This window comes from Ailuropoda melanoleuca, chromosome 5 (assembly GCF_002007445.2).
Source record: "Ailuropoda melanoleuca isolate Jingjing chromosome 5, ASM200744v2, whole genome shotgun sequence".
NCBI classification, from domain to species: domain Eukaryota; kingdom Metazoa; phylum Chordata; class Mammalia; order Carnivora; family Ursidae; genus Ailuropoda; species Ailuropoda melanoleuca.
Genome location: NC_048222.1, coordinates 2,868,747 through 2,878,059, shown reverse-complemented (window position 1 = coordinate 2,878,059; position 9,313 = coordinate 2,868,747). Strand labels below are relative to the sequence as shown.

General features: G+C 44.4%; 1 protein-coding gene across 1 annotated transcript in view; it reads left to right on the top strand.

The window, feature by feature from the left end:
* The window catches only part of CARMIL1 (capping protein regulator and myosin 1 linker 1), a 301,196-nt gene that overhangs the window by 4,655 nt on the left and 287,228 nt on the right, over positions 1-9,313 (top strand). The window contains exon 2 of the mRNA XM_034660237.1: positions 1,360-1,457. The gene's annotated coding sequence lies outside the window, so the exon portion shown is untranslated. The remainder of the gene's footprint in view (positions 1-1,359; positions 1,458-9,313) is intronic.

Below are 9,313 nucleotides of genomic sequence, written 5' to 3'. Positions count from 1 at the left end.
TTTTTTAAGATTTTATTTATTTGACAGAGCAAGAGTGGGAGAGAGAGAGAGCGCACAAGCAGGGGGAGCAGCAGGCAGAGAGAGAGGCAAAGCAGGCTGTCTGCTGAGCAGGGAGCCTGACGTGGCGCTCCATCCCAGGACCCCAAGATCACAACCCTAGCTGAAGGCAGACATTTAACTGACTGAGCCACCCAGGCAGCCAAGGTTGCTGTATTTTGAGGTGGGACGTAACCAGGAGGAGACTAGGGAAAGGGCGTCCCAGGAAAGAGAATAGTACACACAGAATGCTGGGGGTGTACCAGATGGAGATGATAGGGATGCCTGGATTGTTAAGTGTGTGTGCTGAGAAGTTAAACTGAAAAAATGTGGAAGACCTTGAGTGGCCTGCTGCAGGGTTGGGGTTTATCCAAAAATGCGAGCAACTCGTAGAGCAAGAGTGATGTGATCAGACCTGTTGTTTTCGGAGGGTCCCTTTGGTCTGGGAGAGGACAGAGAGCTGATAGGTGGGACATCATGGACTTGTCTTGAGGAGAGATTCTGAGGCCTTGAACACAGGGTCAAGCCCAGGGGAGTCGGGACTGTTCAGGACGTAGTTCTAGGAGAGTAGGTGACTGGCTTTCAAATTTGTAGCTTTGTTAGTGGCCAGAGGAGCGGGGAGGAGAATGAGTTTGATTTGAGACCTATTCCATTTGGAGCTTTCCCTGGAGTCGTTCCTGCCACCATCTAGATTTTGAAGTCTCTCCTTCTTTCTTGATTCTTCCTTTCTTGTTGCCTTTGCCCACTCTTTGGGGTGTCGTTTTGTGATGCCTTCAGAAGGACAGATGGCCAGGATCACCCTTCCCTGGCTGAAATGTCCAGTCTGGTTCTGGTTCTTTGCCATATTTCCCAACTCTGATGTCAGGCACTCCCAGAAAATGGTAGTATTTCTATGCCACTGTGATGAACACAGAGGCTGTTGGGGACCAGAGGTAACCAGCCAAAGGAGTTTATGAATTCGTATTGTGCTTACGGTCTGCATGCAACACAGGCCTCCATGATCCTTCCTGACGTTGCTCATGTTTTTCCTGTGTGTGTGTGTCTATTTGCCCAGCGAGATTATGTCATGCTTTGCATGAACTGGTATTATGTCACATGCTCTAATATTGGCCTCCGCACCTGAGCGCACAGTACAACGCACATAGTAGGTGTTCATTAGCTATGTGACTGATAACTATCAGGCTTGTTAAAACAAGCTAAAAAAAAAAAAAAGACAAAAAAAATAATAAAAACAACCAAAAATACTCCTTCAAATGTTCTCCCCTCTCCAGTGCTTTTTTCTTATTAATAAAAGAATATAATGAAACTCTTCCCTTCTTTCAGAAAGCATAAAGGATGTTATTGGCAGAAAGATAAAAATTGCAGTGAAGAAGAAAGTAAAGTTGGAACTTAAGGGAGACAAAGTTGAAAACAAAGTGCTGGTAAGTATTCTCATTTTCTTAAAACGTTTGGAAGAGAAAGTGTTTTTCCTCTTCATTGTTTTGATTGCTTAATTTCCATGCAACTCAAGTGCTATGTTTCATATTTTGCTGGAAAGTTCTGAGGGCCATTTTGTCCTGGATTAATTGGAATGTCTGCCCGTTGAGAGGTAACGGTAGGATATTTACATTTTCGAGATTGATGTTATTTCTTAAAATTGTCCCAGTCATCGACACTGAGGTCATCTCCTACAGCCTGTTTTCAAATTATTCAATTTAATGTGAAATGGAGGTTATATATAGTTATCTTTGTTGTGGCTGATTGTATGACTTCATTTGTGAGGACTTAGGGAGGAATTTAGAAACTCATCTCTTGTTGAGCTAACTATGTAACTAAATGTTCTCAGATGTTGTATCGGAGTTCATCTCCAGGGGCAGAAGACACCTGTCATTTCACGGGGACGTTTGGTGTTTTGAAGGGAAATGCCTGGTGCAGGCAGTATCTGCTAGTGCTGAGATTGGACTTGGGGCCCCCCCAGCGTGTGGTGGAGCTCCTGGGGGCCCAGGGGTTGCACCGTGCTGGGTACAGAGTGCGGGAGGGCATTGTCAGTGCCTGGACTATAGCTCTAGAGAGGTGAGGAGCCCCTTGTGGTATTTTATTGGCTCCTAGGTTGAGACTGTGGCAAACCTAGATTTAGCCTTAGGGGAATACGTGTTGTTTATGTTTTTGTTGGAGAGAGTATTCTATTTATCTTTTATCATTGGCAATTTTCAAACATATGCCAAAGTAGAGATTAGCATATTGAACCCTGTGTATGTTCATCCGGCTTCAACAGTTTTTCGTCTTTCACCAATATCGTTGGTCTCCCCACAGCTTTCTTTTCCCCCCTCTTGGAGTATTTTGAAACAAATTCCAAGCACCTGTCATTGAAGGAGAATATTTTTCATATTCTGTTTCTTCAGTTGAATTTGCTACAATCTCAAGTGTTTTTCTGATAACATCTGTCTGGAGAATCTTTCAGAATATCTGGCTGCCTTCCCCCGTGGATGTAAGGATTATGCTGTTGATGGATGACTTCTCTTTCTCTCTGGTCCATGTGTGCAAGTCAGGACGGCAGAGAAATTGAAGTGGGAAAACTTGATGGAGGGGCTCTGGCCCTGCAACAAAGTGTGTTCGTGTCACCTGCATTATTAGGGTTACCAAGAGTAGAAACGATGGGTGCCATCATTCTGATTTATTTTGTTTTAATCAAGAGTAAATTTCCTTAGAGTGTACGTTACTTAATGTTATAGGGTAGTGATATTTTGGGGAGGTGGTAGTGGAGAGAGAAGACATTTTGTTTCTGCTGTTGTCTTATACATTTAAAGTGAATATGTAAATGGATCCACCTTTCTCTAACTGAGCTGTCTAGTCAAGTGGTGTTTGCTACAAGCTTGGCCTCATGTGGGGTATGATTTGGTGTGGATACTCTTCATTGTACAAGGAAGGAGCCTGTGCCATGAGTAAGATTTACAAAGTGAAAAGTACAAAGACAAACATAAGTATCCAGTAGAACAAAATTAGCACCATTTACAAATAGTTATGATTAGTACTTAATGTTAAGGACCCCCCCCACATACACCCCCACCGCCCTCAACCCCCCACACATCTCAACATAAGCTGGAGTTAAGGTTGTAACCAAACTATACCTGTCTTTGAATATAAGCATTTATTTCCCCAGATCTGGAACCTAAGTAGTTTCTGATAATTTGGCATAAACTTGTTTTGGCTGTTCTTACGTGCATGGACAGGAATTATTAATGGAAATACTCGGAGTCTGACAATCTTAATAGAAATATTCAGGTCGGAGCAAGATAGTCAGTGACAAACTGACCTTCACGTTGTTGATTTTGGTGTTTCTGGATTGAGAGAAATTCAATTACTTAAATGAAAGCACTGGGGGAATCTCTTTATAATGTTCATTTCTGAGTTTCTTTGGCTGTCAGTCCACTAACATTGGTAATAAATGAGTTGGCTTAATACCTTCCATATATCTTGTTTGAGTTTTGTTTCTTTTCCCACAGTGCCTGCTCTTAGCGTCCTTCCTTCCTTATGAGGTTGGGAGTGTGTGTGTTATAGGTCACTTAGTTCCCTTTTTTTTTTTTTTTTTTTTTACAGTTGGAGACTTTATACAATTTGTAGCTTATCTTCCGTTGAGGGTGTATCTTCATCTTCCTTCTTCTCATGGTTGTAATAGCTAATATTTATTGAACATTGCCCAAGTGCTAGGCTCTTTGTGCAACACTGAGTCATGCATTACCTTATTCAATCCTGCAGCAGATCCTTGAGGTCGCACTGTTTATATCTCCAGTTAGATTCGGAGAGGCCAAGTAAGTTGCTTCAGGTCATTTAGCTAGTTAGTGACAGAGCTGGGATTTGAACCCAGATTTGCCTCACTCAGAACCTATCTGTTGCACCATTATTTTTTTTTTAAGATTTTATTCACTTATTTGAGAGAGAGAGTGAGAAATAGTGCGCGAGCACGAGTGGGGGGAGAGGCAGAGGGAGAGGGAAAAGCAGACTCCCCGCTGAGCAGGGAGCCTGACATGGGGCTCGATCCCAGGACCCTGGGATCATGACCTGAGCCGAAGGCAGACGCTTAACCGACTGAGCCACCCAGGGGCCCCTGCTTCACCATTGTTCTCAAAATAAAAAGAAAACGTCCTTTGGCTTATTGTTCACTTTCACCCAGTGGTCAGGAGATTTGGACCTTAGAAGAATCGGGAATCCTTGTGTTTATTTGGTTGACTGATGGATTTATGCATAATTTCCAGACTGATAGAGCACGTCCTGTGTGCCATGCCTATTACATGTACAAGACTTCATGTATTCAGAGCTCGCAGTCTGGCTGGGGAGGTAAACATGTCAGGGGGCTGTGCTTCGAGTTGTGCTATGAGCACGATGACTGGGGGCTGTCATTACAGCACATATGAGGGACCATGGACTCAGGCTGGTGCATCAGGGAAGAGTTCTAGAAGGAAGGAAACCCTGAGCTGTCACTGGGGGCTGAGTAGGAGTTGCCAAGGGGAGAGAGTAGAGACGTGTCATGGACAAAGGAAACAGAGTAAACCTGGAAGCCAGAGGGGGGTTACATGTGAGAGAAGCGTCCGCAGAAGTAGGGCTGCAGCAGGTGCAAAGTGGAGAGTGGCCAGGCGTAGAGGTGATGGCTTTCCTCGCCGTCGGGATATCAGGTGAAACTGGGGCTGGTTAAAGAGGTCTCTTCTCACCACCTGTTTCTAATAACCTTTATGTGAACTTTATCCTCCCCTCTCCAGGGAGGCCATTGGGCTCAGTGGTTAAGGACTTGGGCCCTGGAGTCACACCTGAGTCACACTGCAGCCCAGCCGCTTTATAACATTGTTAAGCCTCAGTTCCTTTCTGTAGTGAAACAGGTGTGCAACAGTATCTGTTTGTACATGGCTGCTTTGAAGATTAACTAGGATAGGTTTTAATACTGCTTGGTGAAGGCCCAGCACGTGATGAACAGCCAACAAAGGATAAAGCAAGAGGAACTGAGAGAGCCTGCCTTGTTTTCTCAGTGGCACTGAAAATGCCCTTCCTGATGCCCGCGTGTCTCCTGCCTTTATTGAGGGGTTTAGTTTCCCATAAGGCCAAGAAGAGTATTTATAGCTTATGTCTCCTTTCCAGCAGGATAGAGGGCAACTGACCAGATCCGAAATTCTGCAGCTAGGGCACTGGTCACATGGAATCAGAAATGCTAGAATGTGCGGGAGGAGGGGGATCTGTGGTCCCATACGATTGGCATTCAGGGTGTTAAAGATACATGAGTGTCTTTACTTTGTGGCTTTTCAGAGCCAGTAATACATCGATGGGCATTGTTGATTCCTAAGAATGAGCTGGAGTATGCTGTCGTTCTTGATTTTATTTGGCCAGAGACCCTAATGACTCTAGGTTAGGAAACCAGGGTGGAGCGGAGCTGAGCTGGGGCCTCTGGGGACAGTTAAAGGGGAGACAGAAGAGGCTGGAACAGGCTGTCAGTTCTTAGGATGGCTCTCCTAGGGGTGGTCCACGGGCCCTGTACTTTTTATCTAAGCTGCGGGCAGGTCTGCTGAAGGCCACACACTGGGACATGTCATCTGTTGCTGTAATACCTTCTCTCTTGTCTGTGGGGTGTGTCATCAGGAAGTGATTCTGTCTGTCTTAGACTCTCATTCCATTTTTTCATTTGCTAGTTGAATCTTTACCCATTTTTTCCGGTACCTGGCTTTTTATTTTTATTTATTTATTTAAAGATTTTATTTATTTATTTGAGAGAGAGAATGAGAGAGCACAAGTTGGGGGAGGGGCAGATGGAGATGGAGATGCCAGCTCCCTGCTGAGCAGGGAGCCAGAACTGAAGGCAGATGCTTAACCAGCTGAGCCACCCAGGCACCCCAGTACCTGGACTTTGAAAAATATTTTAATTTTTGCATTTTTTAAATTCAACGTATCAGTTTTGGATCATTGTAGATTTATATGCAGCTGTGAGAAGTTATACAGAAAGATCCTTGGTACCCTTTACCCAGTTTCTCCTGTCTTGCAAAATCAGAGTGTAATATCATGTTCAGGACATTGCTGTTGATGCCCTACAATGCTGAACATTTCCAGCACCACAAGGATTCCTTTTCCTGCCTCTCTGGGCTACACCCACGTACCCACTTCTCTGACCCCTGGGAGTTGCTAATGTGTTCTTCATTTTTAAAATTTTGTTACTTCAAAAATGTTATGTAGGGGCACCTGGGTGCCTCAGTCGTTAAGTGTCTGCCTTCGGCTCAGGTCATGATCCCAGGGTCCTGGGATTGAGCCCCGCATCGGGCTCCCTGCTCTGCTGGGAGCCTGGTTCTTCCTCTCCCACTCCCCCTGCTTGTATTCCCTCTCTTGCTGGCTGTCTCTCTCTCTGTCAAATAAATAAATAAAATCTTAGAAAAAAATGTTATATAAATGTAATCATACAGAATATATAGGCCTTTTGGGGATTTTTTTTTTTTTCCACCTGAGATAATTCCCTAGACATTCTTCCCTGTTGTTGTGTGTAGCCATTGTGTTCCCCCCACCCCCGCCGGGGACTGTTTCGTGGTCTGGATGTCCACTCACCTGTTGATGGACCTGTGGGTGGTTTCCTGTTTTGGGGTTATTTGGGGGTATTAGGTATAAAACTGAGATAGATACAAAGTTACAGACTTGTGTGTGAACAGGAGCCTTCACTTCACCCTGAGAAATGCCAAGGAGTGCAATTGCAGGTTTGTATTGGAATCGCCTGTTTAATTTTAGAAGAAGCTGTCAACTGTTTTCCAGAGTAGCTGTATCACTGGGTAGTCAGTCCTACCAGCAACGTGTGAGTAATGCAGTCTTTCCAAGTCTCTGACAGCATTTGGTGTTGCCTGGACATTTCTCCTTTCTCTCCTCTTTCTTTCTTTGCTTTCTCTTCCTTCCTTCCTCCCTTCCTCCCTCCCTCCCATCCGCCCTTCCTTCCTTCCTTCCTTCCTTCCTTCCTTCCTTCCTTCCTTCCTTCCTTCCGGATAATGGTTGAAAGAAAAACATTGTCAGGAGGAAGCTGGGTCCCTGGTGACCTGCTCCCACCCCTGCCTCTGGTGTTGCTGGCCTCTGGGAAAGGAATGTGGTCTCCTGTCTCCCGGGTGATGGCTCTGAAGCACGTGGAAGGTTCATCTCTGGTCTCAGCTTCGTGTTTTTTTTTTTTTTTTTTTTTCTGTTCCATTTTGGAATTCGGGTTATATCATCTTTGCCAACCCCTCGTTTTTCCACACCCTTCATCAAATGGGCCAGAAGCAGGAAAGGAAAGCAGGACTGCCTCTCTTGCTACACTGAGGAGGCAGGAGAAATGGCCTCATCTTTCTCTTGGAAACAGATCATCCATTGTTCATTTATTTCCTTTTGAAAAGTTACCCCAGAATCTCTTTGATGTATTTTTTTTTCAATTTGACCATGTATTTATAACTTTTGAACATCTTAATTAAGTTTGGTTGGAATAACTCAATTAATATTGAAAATGTTAAAAGGTGTAAGGATGTTATTTCAGAGGACGTGTATCCCTAAACTAGTTTGGTGGCAGCGCTGTCTTCCATTAACTCAAAATATAAAGTCTACTACCACCTGTTTATTTTACAAATACATTCAAAGGGAGACTATCTCTCTCCTAAAAGTTTTGCAGGTATCTGGCTCACTTAGTTGTGAATGGTTTTAAATCTCAGATATTCTCGGATATGGAAAGCATTGTGCTTTGAGACAAGGCCACGTTCATTTCCCGTGGCCGGTCTGTTTAACATTTTCCTGCTTTCCCTCAGGCCTAACCTGGTCCAGCAGTATGGCCCGTGGAATGGTCCATTCTCAGACAGATATCTGCTCTGGAATTGGTGTTTTGCAGCTACTTTCAGGAGACGTCTGCCTTAGCCAATAGTGTCCAGACTTTTTTTTTTTAAACCAATATTATCTTTTAAAAACATTAATTTTCCAGGGAGCCCATACAGTAAGCTATTTTAGGAGTCTGTTTTGCACATTTATAGTTGCATCCAAAATAGTATAAACCCAATCAGCGATCTCAGCAAGGCTGTTTTGATGAACATAAATTAGAAATAGAAGGGGGAGATTGGATTTTGTTTTGGCTGCACAGTATAGAGAGACTCCCTATTCACCAGTTAAGTGGTGTGAATATCACAGCCTTTAAAATAGCTGGTTCTGCAGTCGCAGGATGCTTTCCAAGTCGAGACGGCAGGAGCAGCTTTGTTCTGAGTTCTGTATGAACGTGCTTAATGCTGACGGCACAGCTTACCTCTAATATGTTAAACTTGGTGCAACACATCGGATCATGCATGTGTGTTTTCTTCCGGTAGTTACGGTAGATGGGGAGATGAAGTTCACATCAGATGTCTGGAGACCGTGGTGGCCTCTGCAGAACATTTGGAAGATCGTTGTCCCAGGCCTTGGGCTCACCTGCTTTTGCAGGAGGCTCTTGTGTGCCAATTCTTGGGTAATTTGAACAGTCCCCTTTGTGGTACCTTTAGGAGTCTCAACTTTTAAGGATCACTTACAATTCAGTGCTTAGATAATTTTCAGAGCACCTGGGTGAAGTTACCTGACTCGAGAAAATTGAGCTTTAGAAAACAGCAACAGCACTGACACGATCTTCAGGAGGGGGGTATCAGGGAGCACACGTTATTGCCAAGGGGCCTGGCAAAAGTCCTGGGAAATTAGACATAAATCCATATTGAAGTGCTTCAAACTTTACCCCGACTCAAGGCTGCAGCTGGCTCCCACTCATCTCTGGGTAGGGTGCTGGAGGTGGGCTCTGGCTCTGGGTATATGTTTCCAGAAGGGAGCTCTGGCCGACATGCACCTGTTACCCGAGCTGCATTTCCGTTCTACTCTGTCATCTGCAACTGCCCCCGTTTCTGCTGTAGTTAGGATAGGAGAGTCCAATGACCTTGGGCTCGAGCCCTCCATCATATATCAGCCTTGGTGTAACTTTTCATTGTTTTTCAAAAGATACTCTTTTCCATCCTCTGGGATTTAGCTACTTGGGGAGCAGGGAATTTAGGTCCACCCTGGGGAGGCGGGGGAGGCAGGGGTGTGTGGGAGCGGTGTGAAAGGGGTATGGTGGAAATGCACGAGCCAGGAGATCTACACAAAACATGGAACGAATAGGGAGAACTCTTTTTTCAGAGTTATGGAGAAAACAAAGACTTTAGTGAAGGGTTGCTGTAACACCATTTCGTTTCATTGGAAACACTGTTAATATCTATTGTTAAAGTAGATTGAAAAGTGCAACTTTATAAAATCTGATGAAGCTAGAAGATTCTGCCTC